Source organism: Sminthopsis crassicaudata, chromosome 5 (genome assembly GCF_048593235.1).
Source record: "Sminthopsis crassicaudata isolate SCR6 chromosome 5, ASM4859323v1, whole genome shotgun sequence".
NCBI classification, from domain to species: Eukaryota; Metazoa; Chordata; class Mammalia; order Dasyuromorphia; family Dasyuridae; genus Sminthopsis; species Sminthopsis crassicaudata.
In genome coordinates, this window is record NC_133621.1 from 61,936,324 (window position 1) to 61,956,397 (window position 20,074).

Consider the following 20,074-nt stretch of genomic DNA (forward strand, 5'->3'; position numbering starts at 1 on the left):
CAATAGGTAAAATTCTAGGTGCATTCAACTTTTTGTTAATGTCTCCAAAGTTGTATATCTATGTATTAAATATTTTAATGTAGTGCCTATCATTTGTATTTTTAAAAATGCTTCCAATAAGCCCTCACCTCCCTTTTAAATGTGTATTCACAAATAATATGTAAGAGTTTACTCCTAAAAGAATCTTACATATTCTTGTTTTCAAAAATAAACTCTTGAATAGACTGGTAAGGAATACAGTACTGGTGTGGGCAATGAATAACATTTGTGTTCATATAAAAATTCATTTCTCCTGAGGAAGTGTAAAAATTTTACAAGCGCCCTTTTATTGTGTGCTGATTTTTAAAAAAAATAATTTATAGAAATTTTCTCCATAAAGTCTCTAAGTGCATTTGCAGCATAAATATATATATGAGGTTTCCTTCATCCCCTTGAAGAAGAAAACAATTTTCAGCAACAAATGGAAAAACGGATGCTCTGAGATGTACCCAAGAACACACTGTGAACCATTGGTGACTCTTGTAATTAAAACAGAGTGATGTTCTCCAAAATAAGCAAATAAGACATTATATAACGCTGTAGTGGTGGTGCTTTGCTAGCTAATTATGAGGTGTCACTATAAAGTAATGAAATTCTGCAAGTACTCTTTTTTACAAGCACACCAGAAATGTTACATCCTAATAAAGAAAGGTCCTTTAGAGAATCTACTTTGGAAGGTTCTACATTATTTCCAGTGATGCTGGCATTACTCAAACCATTTATTGAACTCTTCTGTGGGAATGATCATTGATATCAGGTTATAGGTGATGCAAGATGAGCAACCCATGACTTTATAGTCATACTTCACTTTTTATCCAAGCAGAAACATTCGATTTTATCATGCATATTATTTCTCTTTTACTGCCCCTAGTAAAAGAGCTGAATTATTTTTCTATTACTGAAAATTGAATTCAAACTCAAAGGAAAAAAATTCCTTCTCATGGAGGAGAATCAAAATACTAAGGGCAATCCCCCAGATATCTGCATCCATGACAATATTATTAGAATAAACACATAACTACCCAAACATTTACCTGCAGATCCTGATTGGAGGAAGAAGTTATATGCTTCTTCCTGCTATTTTCCTCTTTCTCTTTCAGATTCCAGGGTTCTCCTTCCCACAAAACCCTAACTCTTGTTACTCTTGACCTTCTGGGAATCTCTGAATTATCGGAAGCCATTACTTACAGAGTCTTATTCAGACAGGGAAAATAAACACTACTTTAATATCTGCTTCCTTGTCTAAGCTTTCTTCAATAGAATACCTGGATCCTTGACAACCATCAGAAGTCACGCCCTTTAGGCTCTTCAGATGCCAGGTATTCAGTCGACTCAGAAGAACCTAACCTGCCCTCTTTCCAAATCTATCCCACTTCCAGCCTCTCCTCCACTATCTCAAAATTTCTTCAATTTGGTAAAGAAAGAATCCCTACTGAAGTGCTATATTCTTAGGGGAGAAGGGGAAGAGCACGGGGCACCACCATTTAGAACTTTGAGTATATTTTCTCATGTTATGAGGTCATCTACTCATCTTCTAACCAAAAAAGGTTAGAAACTCAGAAATGCATAATATATATATATGTTATTATATAATATCAATATATTTTTATATTTTAATATCATAATAATTTAAACTTCTTTTATGGCACAAAAGGAGAGCCAAAAAATTTTACATGGATTTCCCACATCACAGAAGAAATGAGATAGGAAGGAGGTACCTCTACCCCATCAATGTGGAAGGGCTATCTATAATTCTATTGGTATTGTTATTTTTTATTGTGGTAGATAAGTTTATATGAGGTTTTGTATATAAGTTTATGTCATTTTAAAGTCAGACATATTGGTAGGTGGAGACTCTAAGTGTGTGCTATCCTTGGGTATCTATTCTATTGTAGGACTTCAGAAGTAGAAAGAATCTTTGAGATGCCTTACTCCTTTGTACTTAACCCACATTGGCGTTTACCTTGGGGAAAAAAAAGATTCTGCAAATCCAACTCTTCCAATGACTTCTAAAATCTATCATCTTATCCTGCATTCACTAACCTCACTGTAATCATCATACTCTTGGTGATGGTGATAGTGATAATTTAAAAGAAATAACAGCACAAGTGTTATTTCCTAACACAAATGTGTATTAAACATTTTGCTTTATAATGACCTATTTTTCCTTAAGCTTTGGGCTCATGGTCCATGACTAATTTAAATTCCTTTTTAGCCATTTCAGTGGTTTGGGGAAAGGACCTTGCTCAGCAAAAGCATGAGTTGAAAAAATGATGCATCATATGTGCTTTGGAATCTCTTAATAAATTTCTATCTAGGTCATTGTTTTAATTTTTTTGATATGAACTATTGACCATCATTTTAGGAGATGCATGGTGAAGGAACTTTTTTTACCAATGCCAGTTGGAAATTAATCTGTAATTTATTATTTTTTTTAAAATCCACAATATTTCACATTTAGTACTGAAAGGGACCATAAAGGGGGCATTTACTATTAAAATATTAAAGATAAAACCCCTAAAATCAATAGTAATACACAAATATTGTCTTTTCTTCTTCCTTTTCTCTTCTTCTTCTTCTTCTTCTTCTTCTTCTTCTTCTTCTTCTTTTTCTTCTTCTTCTTCTTCTTCTTCTTCTTCTTCTTCAGCTGCTGCTGCTGCTGCTTTTGCTTGCTTCTGCATCTATTTCTGCGCTCGCTCTCTCTCTCTCTCTCTCTCTCTCTCTCTCTCTCTCTCTCTCTCTCTCTGTCTCTTTCTCTTTCTCTTCCTTCTTCCTTTCCTTCCTCCCTCCCCCCTCTGTGTCTGTTGGCCATATAACTAAACTTTAATACTTAGAACACATCACCATCCTTTAAATACAGAAGTCACTTATATTTCTAATGAAGAAACTGAGGATAAAGGAGGTAAAGTTGTCTGGAGCACCGAGAGGTGATTAGATTCTCCCAAGGTCTTCCATTTAGCATGTATTATATATTAGATCTGAACCTGGATTTCCTGATTCCGATGACTATCTTCTGCCCACTATACCATCCTCCTTCTCTAGATTAGTGTTTCTTAAACTCGAGGTCAGGAGAGGGTTCCCAAGGGTCTCAGAGCTTATTTGCTCTCTGTTAATGTGCCAATATCATTAGCTCTTTTCTCTTTGGGGAGGCAATTTGTGTTCCTTACATGGTCTCAGAATAATAGAACTGGAAGGAATTTTGAGATCAGGGCAGAAAGAACCTGGACTTTAGCTAAGTGAATAGATGAACCATGAAGGATATCCTTCCCTTGAAGATTTTAAGGGAAAATACATTATCCAAAGATGGCTCCTTTTCTCTTCCTCTCATGCATAGTTGTTTTCTCCTAATAGCCTAATGCACATGTAAAATATAGTATATAATACTATTTTTGATAGTGAATGCTATCTCGTTCTTTATAATTTTCCTTGTTTCCACCACCCTAGGGTAGATTGATTCTTTTAAAATTCCATTCTTAGAATGATTCTCTTATCTATTCTTTTCCTCTTTCCTCATTCTGCATTGCAATTCTTTCTTCCCTGAAAATAAAATTAATTGAAATGGAGACAGACTATGAGGAAATGGGATCCTAGGGGGAACTGCAACCTAAATACACTGAATTTTGAATCAGAACTGGAGAATGAAAATTGACATAATTCTCAAGGGCCAGCTTGGTCTAGCCATGCTTCTTGGATTCAGAGAAAAAAGACCAAGCAAGGCTCATAAAATGACAAAAAATCCTTATCCCCCTACCACTATCACAATATGAATGAATAGATACTCTTGATCATTTGTCATTGCTTATTGCAATGCAATTAGGAGATGTAGTTGAAAGAGATGAAAACAAATCATATGTCATTTCCCCCTTTCAACTTCTCACAGCATATTGTTCACAGGTGACTCCTTATTCCTTGGAATTCTGCCAGAAGCTTCAAAGTTCTTCTTGTTGATGATGGGAATGTTTAGATGGCAAAACTTTCTAGCTTTCTTGCACCATTTCTTTCTGTGTCTTACTTCTTGATAGTTTTAGAAATATAAAGAAAACCCTTATCTTTCTTTTTATGAGAATGTAAACTGTTCAGAAGGTCAATGCTAATTAGTGTCTACCTGCTAAGAAAAACTCAAGGACTATATGGACACAATTGGAAAACACATATTACACTAATAAAGTCAGATCTAAAAAATTGTAAAAATATCAATTGCTTATGAGTAAGCTGAGCAAAATATAATAAAAATGGCAACTCTGCCTAAATTGGTGCCATACTCATCAAACTGCCAAAATATTAATTTACAGAACTAGAAAACAATAACAAAATTCATCTGGAAGAAAAAAAGATTAAGAATATGAAGGAATTAATGAAAAAATTTCAAAAAATGGTGGCTTAGCAGTATCAAACCTAAAATTATATTATAAAGCAGAAGTTATCAAAACCATTTGATACTAGCTAAGAAATAGAGTGGTGAATGAGTGGAATAGATTAAATACACATGACAGAATAATCAAGGCCTATAGTAAATTATTATTTGATAAACCACCAAACTTCAGATTCTGGAATAAGAATTCCCTATTTGACAAAAATTGTTAGGAAAAATAGAAAATAATGTCAGAAACTCAGCATAGACTTGTATCTCACACCCCATACCAAAACAAGGTCAAAAATGGGGAGAAAGGCATAAAGGATGATACCATAAACAAATTAGGAGAGCAAAAGATAATTTACCTATCAGAGCTTTGGAGGAGGGAGGAATTTATGACCAAAGAAGAACAAAAGAATATTATGAAAGGCAAAATGGACAACTCTGATTAGATTAAATTAAAAAAGTATTTTGCATAAACAAAACTAATAAAAACAAGAAGTACAAAGTTGGGGAGAAATCTTCATAATCACTGTTTCTGATGAAGTTCTCACTTCTAAAATATCTAAAGAACTGCAATGCAAGTCATTTCCCAATTGAGAAATGGTCAAAGGATATGAACAAATAATTTTCAGATGAGGACATTAAACCCATCTATAGTCGTATGAAAAAATGCTCTAAATCACTATTGATTAGAGAAATGCAACTTAAAACAACTCTGAGGTACCATCTCACACCTTTCAGATTGGCTAAGATGTCAGGAAAAGATAACAAGAGATGTTGGAAAACTGGGACACCAATGCATTGTTGATGGAGTTGTGAAACGATCCAAGCATTCTGGAGAGCAATCTGGAACTACACTTAAAGGTCTATCAAACTGTGCATACCCTTTGACCCAGCCATTGCATTAATGGATCTGTATCCCAAAAAGGAGGGAAAATGAGTAGGGTTTTTTTTTTCAGTAGTGAAGAATTAGAAAATAAGTAGATGCCCATCAATTAAGGAAGGCTGAATTAGCCATAGTATCTGAAGTATATTCTATTATATTATTGTTCAGTAAAAATGATTTACATGAGCTGATGCTGAGTGAAGAAAGGAGAAACAAAAAACATTATACACAATAACAGCAAGAATGTGAGATGATCAACTATGAAAGACTTGGTTTTTCTCAGTGGTTCAGAAATCCAAAGCAATCCCAACACACTTGGGACAGAAAGCTGTTTACATCTAAAAAAAGAATTAGGGAGATTAAATATAAATTAACAATGCTATGTTCACTTCTTTTTTTCTGTTTTTTTTCTTCCATGTTTTTCCCTTTTGATCTGATTTTTCTCTCCCAATATGATTCATAAAGTAATGTGTATTCAAAATAAACACATTTAAAAAAAAAAAAAAGACATTCCTGAATTATAGACTTCCAGCCAAGATGGCGGAGAGGAAGCAAACAGATGCTTGAGCTCTGCGTTTTCTCTCAGAATTTACTTCATGACAAGCCTCAGAGTTAATGCTTGACTGGAAGATAAACCCACAAATAATCACCAACAGAAGACATCCTTGAAATTCACCAGAGAAGATCTGTGTTTGCTTGGGGGAGGGACTCTGGGCGCAGACTGAGGGCAGGCAGCAAGAGCGAGGCAGGCAGCTCACACAGCTCATACCAGAGGGGGAGGGGTATGCTCTTCTGTTTCTGCCAAATGACTTTTACCCCAGTGTGGATATTCCTTCTTGGCAGCAAGCCAGGAGCAGCAGAGAAGGTGTAAACACCGAAGGTAAAGAATAAAACCCCGGAAACCTAACATCTCTCTTGGACCCGGCCACCCCCACCCCCAGCCGGAGTGACTCAGCACGTTCTTAGAGCCTCAGAGAGCAGACACAGTGCAGCCATCGCTGTCCTGTTAATGCCTCACTGCTGTCTCCTGCAGTCTACAGAGAAAGCCCGGTAACACCATCTAGCCCCATCCCCCCCAGAAACAGACCAATTTTTTTTTTTTTTTTTTTTGTTTGTCAATTTGTTTTCTTTGATTCCTACTCTGACAAAATGAACAAAAAATTTAAAAGGGCTCTAACCATTGATAGCTTCTGTATGGAGAGACAGCAGACTTCAAACCCTGAGGAGTCTAAAAGCAGATTGTCTCCAGAGGAATCCCCTTAGGGGGATATGATCTGCTCCTCAATACACAAAACTCTCAAGGCTCTTAAAAGAGAGATAGAAGAGAAATGGGAAAAGGAAAGGGAAGCTTGGCAAGAGAGCCTGGATAAGTCATTCCACGTATTTAAAGACAGAGTGGATAAAGAAATCAAATCATTGAAAAACAAAATTAGTGAATTGGAAAAGGTAAACCACTCCAAGGAAAACAGAATTAGTGAGTTGGAAAAAGAAAACAGCTCTCTAAAAAATAAAATTGATGAAATGAAAAAAAATTCCATAGAAGATAAAAACTCAATTGGGCAATTACAAAAAGATATAAAAAAAGTCAGTGAAGAAAATACATCATTGAAAATTAGAATTGAACAAGTAGAAATGAATGACTCAAGGAGAAACCAAGAAGTAGTCAAGCAAAAGCAGAAAAATGAAACAATTGAAAAGAATGTCAAATACCTTATTGGAAAGACAACAGACCTAGAAAACAGATCCAGGAGAGACAATTTGAGAATAATCGGACTCCCTGAAAAATGTGAGGAAAAAAAGACCCTGGACACTATTTTCCAGGAAATTATCAAAGAGAACTGCCCAGACGTTTTAGAAACAGAGGGTAAAATAGACATTGAAAAAATTTATCGATCACCTACTGAAAGGGACCCTAAAATCAAAACGCCAAGAAATATAGTGGCCAAGTTCAAGAACCATCAGACGAAGGAAAAGATATTGGAAGCTGCTAGAAAAAAGCAATTCAGATATGGAGGAGCCACAATAAGGATAACCCAGGATCTAGCAGCATCCACATTAAAGGAACAAAGGGCCTGGAATATGATATTCTGAAAGGCTAAGGAACTTGGTATGCAACCAAGAATAATTTACCCAGCAAAAATGAGCATCCTTTTTCAGGGAAGAAGATGGACATTTAATGAAAAATAAATGAATTCCATCTATTCTAGATGAAAAAAAAACAGATCTACACAAAATGTTTGATCTTCAAATACAGAACTCAAGAGATTTCTAAAAGAAATCTTGAGAGCTATATTTCTGCCACAAAAATATGAAAAGAACACATGTATAATTTGTCCTAGAAACCAGAGGTGGAATGGAAATTATATCATAAAAAAGGGTAAAGTGGTGGTACTGCATCTCATGAAGAGGCAAAGGTAACCTATTATATCTGAGAGAAAGAAAGGAGGGAGATGAATATAGTGTGTATCAATAGACATATTCAATTTATGGTGAAACTTCTTCCACTTCATTGAAAAGTGGGTGGGAAGGAGTAAGCTAAGGGGAAGGGAATACAAAAATTGTGAGGAAAAAGGGTAAAATAAGGGGAGGAACTTTAAGGTGGGGGAGGGATATTAAAAAGGAAGGGCTGTGAAAAACAAGTGGTGCTCACAAGTTTAATACCGGGGAGGGGGGTAAGAGGGAAGGAAAGGAGAAAAGCATAAGCAGTGGTTAACAGGATGGCAAGCAACATAGAATTAGTCATTCTAACCATAAATGTGAATAGGGTAAACTCCCCCATAAAGAGGAAGCAATTAGCAGACTGGATTAAAAGCCAGAATCCTACTATATGTTGTTTACAGGAAACACACCTGAAACAGAGTGATACATTCAGAATAAAAGTAAAAGGGTGTAGTAGAATCTACTATGCTTCAGGTGAAGCCTGAAAATCAGGGGTAGCCATCCTCATCTCAGATCAACCAAAAACAAAAGTTGATCTAATTAAAAGAGATAAGGAAGGACATTATGTCCTGCTAAAGGGTAGCATAGATAATGAAGCAGTATCAATATTAAACATATACACACCAAGTGGTATAGCATCTAAATTCTTAAAAGAGAAATTAAGAGATCTGCAAGAAGAAATGGACAGCAAAACTATAATAGTGGGAGATCTCAACCTTACACTCTCAGAATTAGATAAATCAAACTACAAAATAAATAAGAAAGTAGTCAAAGAGGTAAATAGAATACTAGAAAAGTTTGATATGATAGATCTTTGGCAAAAGCTAAATGGAGACAGAAAGGAGTACACTTTCTTCTCAGCAATTCATGGAACCTATACAAAAATTGATCATATACTAGGACATAAAAACCTCAAAATCAAATACAGTAAGGCATAAATAGTAAATGTATCCTTTTCAGACCACAATGCAATAAAAATTACATTCAATAAAAAGCCAGGGGAAAATAAACCAAAAAATAATTCGAAACTAAATAATCTCATATTAAAGAATGATTGGGTAAAACAGCAAATCATAGACATAATTATTAACTTCACCCATCATACCAAGATGTGTGGGATACAGCCAAAGCATTAATAAGGGGAAGTTTTATATCTCTAGAGGACTACTTGCATAAAATAGAGGAAGAGAAGATCAACCAATTGGGCTTACAACTAAAAATGCTAGAAAAGGAACAAATTAAAAACATCCAGAAAAACACGAAACTTGAAATTCTAAAAATAAAAGGTGAGATTAATAAAATTGAAACTAAAAAAAACTATTGAATTAATTAATAAAACTAAGAGTTGGTTCTATGAAAAAACCAACAAAATAGACAAATTCTTAGTAAATCTGATTAAAAAAACGAAAGAGGAAAAGCAAATTGATAGTCTTAAAAATGAAAAGGGAAAACTCACCACTAATGAAGAGGAAATTAGAACAATAGTTAGGAGCTACTTTGCCCAACTTTATGCCAATAAATTCGATAACTTAAATGAAATGGAAGAATACCTTTAAAAATATAGCTTGCCCAGATTAACAGAGGAAGAAGTAAATAGTCTAAATGGTTCCATTTCAGAAAAAGAAATAGAACAAGCTATTAACCAACTCCCTAAGAAAAAATTCCCAGGACCAGATTGATTTACATGTGAATTCTATCAAACATTTAAAGAACAACTAACTCCAATGCTATATAAACTAGTTGAAAAAATAGGGATTGAAAGAGTCCTACCAAATTCCTTTTATGACACAGATATGATACCTAAACCAGGAAGGCTGAAAACAGAGAAAGAAAATTATATACCAATCTCCCTAATGAATATTGATGCTAAAATCTTAAATAAAATATTAGCAAAAAGACTACAGAAAATCATCCACAGGATAATACACTATGACCAAGTGGGATTTATACCAGGAATGCAGGGCTGGTTCAATATTAGGAAAACTATTAGCTTAATTGACCATATTAATAATCAAATTAACAAAAACCATATGATTATCTCAATAGATGCAGAAAAAGCATTTGATAAAATCCAACATACATTCCTGCTAAAAACACTTGAGAGTATAGGAATAAATGGACTATTCCTTAAAATAATGAGGAGCATATATTTGAAACCATCAGTAAACATCATTTGTAATGGCGATAAACTGGAACCTTTCCCAGTAAGATCAGGAGTGAAACAAGGTTGCCCACTATCACCGTTACTATTCAATATTGTACTGGAAATGCTAGCCTCGGCAATAAGAGCCGAGAAAGCGATTCAAGGAATTTGAGTAGGTTATGAGGAAATCAAACTATCACTCTTTGCAGATGACATGATGGTATACTTAGAGAACCCCAAAGACTCTGCTAAAAAGCTATTAGAAATAATTCAGAACTTTAACAAAGTTGCAGGATACAAAATAAATCCACATAAATCTTCAGCATTTTTATACATTACCAACACAATCCAACAGCAAGAGATACAAAGAGAAATTCCATTCAAAATAACAGTCGATAGTATAAAATATTTGGGAATATATCTACCAAAGGAAATTCAGGAATTATATGAGCAAAATTACAAAACATTTGCCACAAAAATAAAGTCAGATTTAAATAATTGGAAAGACATTAAGAGCTCTTGGATAGGGCCAGCAAATATAATCAAGATGACAATACTCCCTAAACTAATCTATTTATTTAGTGATATACCAATCAGACTTCCAAGAAACTATTTTAATGACCTAGAAAAAATAACAACAAAATTCATATGGAAGAACAAAAGATCAAGAATTTCAAGGGAAGTAACGAAAAAAAATATCAAATGAAGGTGGCCTAGCTATACCTGATCTACAACTATATTATAAAATAGCAGTCACCAAAACCATTTGATATTGGCTAAGAAATAGACTAGTCGATCAGTGGAATAGGTTAGGTTCACAGGACAAGATAGTGAATAAAAATAGCAATCTAGTGTTTGACAAATCCAAAGATCCCAACTTTTGGGATGAGAATTCATTATTTGACAAAAACTGCTGGGAAAACTAGAAATTAGTATGGCAGAAACTAGCTTAACACCATATACTAAGATAAGATCAAAATGGATCCATGATTTAGGCATAAAGAATGAGATAATAAATAAATTAGAGGAACATAGGATATCTCAGACTTGTGGAGGAGGAAGGAATTTGTGACCAAAGGAGAACTAGATTGATCACAAAATAGAAAATTTTGATTACATCAAATTAAGAAGCTTTTGTACAAACAAAACTAATACAAACAAGATTAGAAGGGAAGTAACAAATTGGGAAAACATTTTTACAGTTAAAGGTTCTGATAAAGGCCTCATCTCCAAAATATACAGAGAATTGACTTTAATTTATAAGAAATCAAGCTATTCTCCAATTGATCAATGCTCAAAGGATATTAACAATTTTCAGATGATGAAATTGAAATTATTTCCACTCATATGAAAGAGCGTTCCAAATCACTATTGATCAGAAAAACACAAATTAAGACAACTCTGAGATACCACTACATACCTGTCAGATTGGCTAAGATGACAGGAACAAATAATAATGAATGTTGGAGGGGATGTGGGAAAACTGGGACACTGAGGCATTGTTGGTGGAGTTGTGAAAGAATCCAACCATTCTGGAGAGCAATCTGGAATTATGTCCAAAAGTTATCAAACTGTGCATACCCTTTGATCCAGCAGTGCTACTACTTGGCTTATATCCCAAGGAAATACCAAAGAAGGGAAAGGGACCTGTATGTGTCAAAATGTTTGTGGCAGCCCTTTTTGTAGTGGCTAGAAACTGGAAAATGAATGGATGCCCATCAATTGGAGAATGGTTGGGTAAATTATGGTATATGAATCTTATGGAATATTATTTTTCTGTAAGAAATGACCAACAGGATGAATACAGAGAGGCTTGGAGAGACTTACATCAACTTATGCTGAGTGAAATGAGCAGAACTAGGCGATCATTATACACTTCAACAACGATACTGTATGAGGATGTATTCTGATGGAAGTGGATATCTTCAACATAGAGAAGAGCTAATCCAATTCCAATTGATCAGTGATGGACAGAATCAGCTACAACCAGAGAAGGAACACTGGGAAATTAGTGTAAATTGTTAGCATTTTTTTTGTTTTTCTTCCCAGGTTATTTTTACCTTCTGAATCCTATTCTTCCTTTCCAACAACAACAACAACAAAACTCGGTTCTGCACATATATATTGTACCTAGGATATACTATAAGATATTTAATATATATGGGAATGTTTGCCATCTAGGGAAGGGGGTGGAGGGAAGGAGGCAAAAAATTCAAAACAGAAGGGAGTACAAGGGACAATGTTGTAAAAAATTACCTGTGCATATGTACTATCAAAAAATGTTATAATTATAAAATTAATTTTAAAAAAAGACATTCCCAAATTTGCTGTTTTTACAGCTCAATCCTGACCTATTCAAATAAGGAATTAATACTGAAAAATGTGTATCAGTTGAAAGAAAGTATATACACACAGATGATAATAATTTCATACTAAAGTCAACCTAATAGAAATCAATTATTACTAAAGGAGAAAAAAGAGACCTTAAAACATATAACTAACATAAACTCATAAATAACAAGCAGGGTAAAAATCAGGGAGATTTACTCAGCAAATGTGTTCTTCACTGTGCTGGAGATCTGGTGCAGAGTACAGATTGAAGAGAATTTTTCTATAGATTTTGAGGTTTTACTGGAATGTCTTTTGGTAGATGATGTAATGCTGATTGAGTCAAGCACTGGAATATTGTAAAGCTTTCTTGAGTCATTTTCTAATTCTTCACTACCGCAAAAAAACTACTCATTTTCCCTCCTTTTTGGGATACAGATCCAATAATGCAATGGCTGGTTCAAAGGGTATGCATAATTTGATAGCCCTTTAAGTGTAGTTCCAGATTGCTCTCCAGAATGCTTGGATCATTTCCCAACTCCACCAAAAATGCATTGGTGTCCCAGTTTTCCAACATCTCCTCCAACATTACTTGCTATCTTTTCCTGACATCTTAGCCAATTTGAAAGGTGTGAGATGGTACCTCAGAGTTGTTTTAAGTTGCATTTTTCTAATCAATAGTGATTTAGAGCATTTTTTCATATGACTATAGATGGGTTTAATGTCCTTATGTGATGTGTGATGAAAGAATTTGGCTTCATCATGCACACAAGAAAAATAAAGTGGATGAGGGATGTCACTTGTTTAGATTATAAGACAACATAATTATGTAAGACGTAATAGGAATTTGTATATTAAAAGAACACATAGAATTAAACTAATTTTAGGAACAAACTATATTTTTCTGCTTGCCTCCCCAAACTCTAGTGGCTTCCTATCACTGCCAGGAGCATTTACTTGCACATAATAGGTACTTAATAAATATTTATTGGTTGACTGACTTGTTTGTTTAGTATTTCTAGAAGGTCAGTTAAAGTACTTGATGTTATGGGACAGAACTCTGTACTTGAAACAAGGATTCTTACAAGGTGTTAGCTCAGTGGAATAGATAATACAATGGTTATCTAGTTCAGCATGGTGATTAATAGTTTTCTAGTTCAGTACATGTACTTAGTACTTAATATAGTTCTTCTAGATTCACACCTATGATAATGTAATTATAATAGAGTGTATATAAGCTGGGACAAACTCAGCCAGATTCATTCATTCCATCTCACACCACCATAGTGGCAGGCCTGTCCTCCTTCATTTCTCCACTGAGACCAAGGCCTGTCTGAGCCAGAGACAGACTCAGAAAGACTTGGAGACAAACTCTGAAGGGGACTGGAGTAGACTGGGGGAAGACAGAAGACTGGAGACTGTAGCACAAGCTCTTGGACTGAGACAGACTTCAAGACAGTGACAGTTGTGATGATTTTCCTGCCTCCCCCACAGAAACCAAAACACCTTCTGGAGAACCTCTAGAAAGCTAGCCTGGGCCCAAGGCAAGGAAAGTAGACTGTGAAGGAGATAATAAAGAATTTGGAATTTATCCCTGGTTATTCTCTTGGTGATTACTCTGCTGAAAGGAAGACTGGTTCAGAAACCCCCCTAGAAAACCAACCCAAACCTTACATTTTGGTGTCCAAATGTGGAACTAAGGATTTACACTCAGAAGTCCAGACTGACATGATCCTGAGTTCAATGAAAAAGTCTCTATGACCCAGAAATTAGAGTAAGTACAAAAACAGACAAGGACTAAACTAGTATTTCAGCTGAAATGGGACAAATATTTAGAAAGGAGACTTCTCCGCTTCATGGAAAATGTGTGGAGTGCATAGTTAAACTAATAAACAATCAAGGTTTGATTGTAACTTGGGAGCAGATCATTGGACTTTTAGAAACAGTACAGTACTTGTCTCTTTGATTCTCAAAGGAAGAAGAATTAGGGCCAGACAAGTGAAATTAGTGGGATATCAACTAATAGAATATCACAATGATAATGGTCCTAATTCTATTCCTAAAGAAACATTCTATACATATAACTTAATACAATTGGCTTTAGGAAATTACATAAGTTATAGAATAAGGAAAAAGAAGAATGTGCAGGAGAGGGAGGATACTGACAAACTAGGTGAAAAGCATAAAGAATTAGACAAGAATGGAGTTAAGTACAAGGCTGATGAAATTAAGGAGTGTGGTGCTTCACAGCAGAAGCCATTAGGGCATTCCCAAATCCCTGACCTACCTCCCTCAATTAACCCTTCATGGGTGAAGGGAGAAGGAGGAGGGGAAGGGGCATTGACACAATCATCACCACCTATGAAGTAGTCTATGACATGATTACAAAGCTAAAAAAGAGCAGGATTTTATTTTAAAATAAATACATACTTTGTTATTCAAGAGTTTGACTCTTCAGGTCAAGAATGGAGAAGATGCATTCCTTTTGATCTAGAAATTACCAAAGATTTAAATTGGGTTGCACCCTTTATCGGGTTATATTGTCTTATATTACAATGGTATTAGACAATTTGGCTTATGAAATTTTAACCCCTAGTGATTGGAAATCTACAGCAAGGACATGTTTAGAACCTAGACAAAACTTGCTGTGACTTTTGGAGTATACTGAACTATGTAGAATACAAAACCAACAAAACAGGCAAACTGGAGTTAATATACAGGTTACCTTTGATCAACTAGCAGGTAAAAGACAGTATGCAGATACTTTAACACAGATTAATTAACCTTTGATAGCATATGAGCAAATTGCTGCTGCTACTATCAAAGCAAGGCGCTCCCTCCCAGGAAAACAAGATAGAGAGGAAGACTTCACGAAAATAGGGCAAGGTCCAAGTGAACCCTTTGCTGATTTTGTGGGACTTCTGCAAACAGCTGTCATATGAACTACTGGAGAAAATGAAGCAACAGGAATAATTATAAAACAACTTGCTAGACAAAATGCTAATGAGGATTTTAAAAGAATTATACTAGGATAACAAAGAGATACTCCTTTAGAGGAGATTATAAGATGCTGTGCTATAGTGGACACAAATGCCTTTTATACCCAGGCTATGATGCAAAATTTGGGAAGATAGGGTCCCTCTTAGTAAAGGACTTCCAGAGAGACTCGTTGATGCTTTCAGTGTGATAAAGTAGGTCATCTGAAAGCTCAATATAGGCATAGAGACAGAGTGAGAAAACAGGGTAGGAAAACAAGATCCAAAACCACATGTCCAAAATGCAACAAGGACTTCCACTGGGACTCAGAATGTAGACTGACCCAGGGAAATGAGAGGCAGGGCCCAGCTCCAAGACCTCAAACAAAAAACAGGTGGAGCATGATGGCAACCGAGAGTTATTAGAAGTCAAAACTCTGATATGATCAATCAGCAGAGAAGCAATCAGATGGGAGAAAGGGATTTCAATTGGGGAGAATACAGGCTTTTTAACCCAACAGAAGGGCAGTGTCCAGTGCAAGTAGCTCCAATATAATCTCCAGGTGATATGGAGAAATCCAGAAAGTGGTGAATAGAAGGGACTAGATAGGTTAACTGCTTAGGGGAGAGGGTTTGCTTATATCTCTACATATGGAGAAGGAATCAGATGTGTGCCAATGAGCACTTTGAGAGAGACAGAAAAAGAAAAAACAACTTCAAAACAAGGGAGAAGACCTAAGAAACAACTGACACTGAAAGGGCATGGTTGATAATGAGACTGTTACAGAACTTCAAAATCTACAAGAATCATTGGCTTCCTTGAGATGAAAAATTTTTGATAAGACTTGCAGAACTTCAAAACCCAATCATTGGATTCCATGAGATATGATGAGACTATTGCAGGACTTCAAAACTTGCAGGAATTATTAGATTCCCTGACACATGAAGTAATGGACAATAGATTGGTTTTGGACTATTTCTAGGACTTATGGATATGTATAATTCCTCATATTGATTCATGTTGTTTGTTATGTAATACTTCCTATGTTGATGGGTTTATGTATACCTGTTTCAAGTGAGACCCTTCTGAAACCACCTAATCTGGTTTGATTACCTATTTCCCTTTGGTGTTCTCACCTCCTTGAGAAGTCAGGGAGGGTGTGACCACCTTATGTTCTAAAACAAAAGAAAGCAGAAGTTGTTATGGGCCAGAACTCTATACTTGAAACAAGGAGTCTTACAAGGTGCTAAGTCAGTGGAATCTATAATACAATGGTTTTCTAGGTCAGCATGGTGATTAATAGTTCTCTAGTTCAGTATATGTACTTAGTACTTAATGTAGTTCTACAAGATTCACACCTATGATGATGTAATTATAATAGAGTGTATATAAGCTGGGACAAACTCAGCCAGATTCATTTATTCCATCTCACACCACCATGGTGGCAAGCCTGTCCTCCTTCATTTCTCCACTGAGACCAAGGCCTGTCTGAGCCAGAGACAGACTTAGAAGGACTTGGCAACGGACTCTGAAAGGGACTGGAACAGATTGGGGAAAGACAGAAGACTGGAAGCTGGAGCACAAGCTCTTGGACTGAGACAGACTTCAAGACAGAGATCCTCATGGTGATCCTCCTGCCTCCCCCACAGAAACCAAGACAGATTCTGGAGGACCTCCAGAAAGCTAGCCCAGGCCCCAGGCAAGGAAAGTAGACTGTGAAGGAGACAATAAAGAATTTGGACTTTATCCCTGGCTATTCTCGTGGTGATTATTCTGCTGAACAGAAGGCTGATCCAGAGACCTCCAGAAAACTAACCAGAACATTACAACTTGATGTGTAAACTCAAAGTTTGGATGTATTATTAGTTCTAAACTTTGTTAAAAACAATCTTTATTCATTACCATTCATATATTTTGCCATGTTTACAGTTGAGAAGTTACCATCCTTGAAGGAAAAAATATAGCATGGATTTACTAAAGGTAGATATATTAAAAATCACACATAATAACTAATAGTCCTGGTATTGAATTATTTTCAGGAATATGAATGGGTAAAGTAAACCTCATACTAACTCTTCATCTAAACCTTGAATTCAAACTGCATTTAAAAAGCAACTATTCAACAAGAAGAATTAATCATTAGCTCTCTCTCTCTCTTTTTCTACCTGGTTCTGGCTGGGATCAGGAGCAAATGCTTAATTGTCTTAAAAATAAATACTTACTTCTATTTACAGCTCAATCTAAACCAGAGTGACAAAATATTTGTAAATTTTGCACCAGATTTTTGAGAAGTCTTTTCTTTCTTTTCTTCCTACTCTTTTCTTCCTCTTTTCCTCTCTCCTTCTCTTTCTTTTCTCCTCCTTTCATTCTTCTCTCTGGACTTTCTGTTTTCCTTTAATTTACTTAAATGATTTTTGGAAAGCATATAATAATTCATCATATTGTCCTTGTTTTGGATTTTAGACCTTTTTAGATATCATCAAGTTTGTGATAAGCTTACCTTATATTAAACATATTTAATGACTAGATTGTGATTACAGTCATTTTAATTAAATAAGCTAGAAACATTCTATTTTAATGACTTTATAATTGGCATGTTCAAATTGAGTTCCAGCCTATTTGCTTGTTATATTAGGTTACTGTAAAAAATGTGTCTACTGAAAGAATTCTTGAGTAGGTTGGAAATATATATTGATTTTTTAGTGCATCACTGCAGCAGCAAGAGAAAAGACAATATTTCACTGCACTGACAATAATGTAAACCAGGAATTTGTGTGCACCTACATTGCTTTAGAAAATGTAACTAAGACAAATAGGATCCTGGTACTTAATCACTATTGGTTCCTTATTTTGAGTAATCCTTTTTGAGAGAAAACCTTTATATTTAACACCTAAACTTAAGTTGCTTGCAAGGTGAAAGTTCACCAACATGTGTCATTTCAAATTTAGACCAAAACAATAAAATTCAGTTAGAGAAAATTACCCTATATAAGATTTGAAATATGTAATTCCTTCTGTTTTTCATTTTTGGAAAGACTTCAGAATCTTGTGTTTTCAAGGTATTATTTTGCAATCTGAGAGGAAGAGAGTTTGTGCAGAAGATTGGGCCAACTTGGAGTCAGGAATCCTGAGTTCAAGTCTGGTTTATAGCATATAGGTTCTGCAAGCAGAAGCAAGTCACCTAACCTCACAATGCCTTAGGGAATTCCATAAAAGTACAAAGTAGAAATTAAATTCCTGTGAAGGAGTTTGCACACTGGAATTTTCCTAATCACTGATATCATGAACCTGGACTACTCCTCCTTCATCAAAAAATATGTGAATATTCAAGTGCAGACATAGTTACAAGTATACTTTGCTTTAAGTATTAGGTGTTTTCCTTCAATATATAGACTATTATTTCTTTAAAAAAAGAATCTTCTTAAATAAGTCTATGGGATCTGGCTTTGGGAATTCTATATTGAATCTTTCCTCTAAAGAATTTTTATATAAAATCATATTTTTAATATCCTGGTTAAAATGAAGTCCAAACCTGTCAGTGTATAGATATGTGTATATAAATATCAGCATGCATATTTTCTTTTGTGTGCCAGCGTAATAGTCTATATAACAATAGCTGGCATTTGCATGGCATCTACGGTTTGCAAGGCATTGAAAGCTGACTTTATGAAATAAGCAGAATAGGATATTAACATGTTTCTTCTTGTTTTTAGTGCATGTCTAGGGAGTCTCATTGGTCTCCTGTCCCAGTTGTTGGCAAACGTATAAAATTTCACTTGGAGTTTGTTGGTTTTAATTCATTATTAAATCATTATTTATGCTAAAATGAAAACGCCCCATGAGAGAGGTAAGCCTTTGTGTGCTTATCAGTCATTACATCTTTGTCCAAATGTGTTTATGAAGTTCTTCTCTGAGGGTAGATTTTTGAAAGAAACAAGAAAGGCTTTGGGCATTGGAAGAAAGGAAGAAGAAAACAGAGTTGCCACTGAACAAAATAAAAGGGGACAGAATAAGAAACTAGAGATATTAGAAAATGCCTTTCTTTTCTTTTCTTTTCTTTCTTTCTTTCTTTCTTTCTTTCTTTCTTTCTTTCTTTCTTTCTTTCTTTCTTTCTTTCTTTCTTTCTTTCTTTCTTTCTTTCTTTCTTTCTTTCTCTCTCTCTCTCTCTTCTTTCTTTCTTTCTCTCTCTCTCTTTCTTCTCCTTCTTCTTCTTTCTTCTTCTCCTTCTTCTTCTTTCTTCTTCTCCTTCTCCTTCCTTCCTCTTCTCCTTCCTTTCTTCTTTACTTCCTTCCTTCCTTCCTTCCTTCCTTCCTTCCTTCCTTCCTTCCTTCCTTCCTTCCTTCCTTCCTTCCTTCCTTCCTTCCTTTCTTCTTCCCTTCCTCCCTCCCTCCCTTCCTCCCTCCCTCCCTCCTTCCCTCCCTTCCTCCCTTCCTTCCTTCCTCCCTCCCCTCCTTTATTCCTTTTTCTTCTTCCTTCTTTTTCTTCCTCCTTCTAATTCTTCTTCTTCCTTTTTCCTTGTTCACAATTTAGCCTAAATCTTCCCCTGTTACTTATTCCTAAAATCTCCTATTCTGCATTTCTAACCTCTTCCAACTTTAAAAATATAGCCAAAAAACAAAGAAAAATAACAATAAAGGAACAAGAAACCAAGGGGAGGATAGAACTGTTGTTCTGATACTGTGGATCCCAGTGTTCCACCTACACTACATGCTGTGAAATCTGGCAGCTTCTTTAGTGTTCAAACTGCTGCCTAAAAGAGAAATAAAATAGTGAAAAAATACACATTTACTTCTTTAGATTCAAACCCAAAATTTCAAGGAGCCATCTGAGGTAGAAAGATGTTGGAACTTTGATTAAACAATTGTTCACATTTGATTAAAGGATTTTTTTTTCTTTAAAAACATGC

At 35.3% G+C, this 20,074-nt stretch overlaps 1 protein-coding gene across 1 annotated transcript in view; it reads left to right on the top strand.

Moving 5' to 3' along the window:
* GPR158 (G protein-coupled receptor 158) overlaps positions 1-20,074 on the top strand; it is a 386,759-nt gene that overhangs the window by 204,126 nt on the left and 162,559 nt on the right. The window lies entirely within an intron of this gene.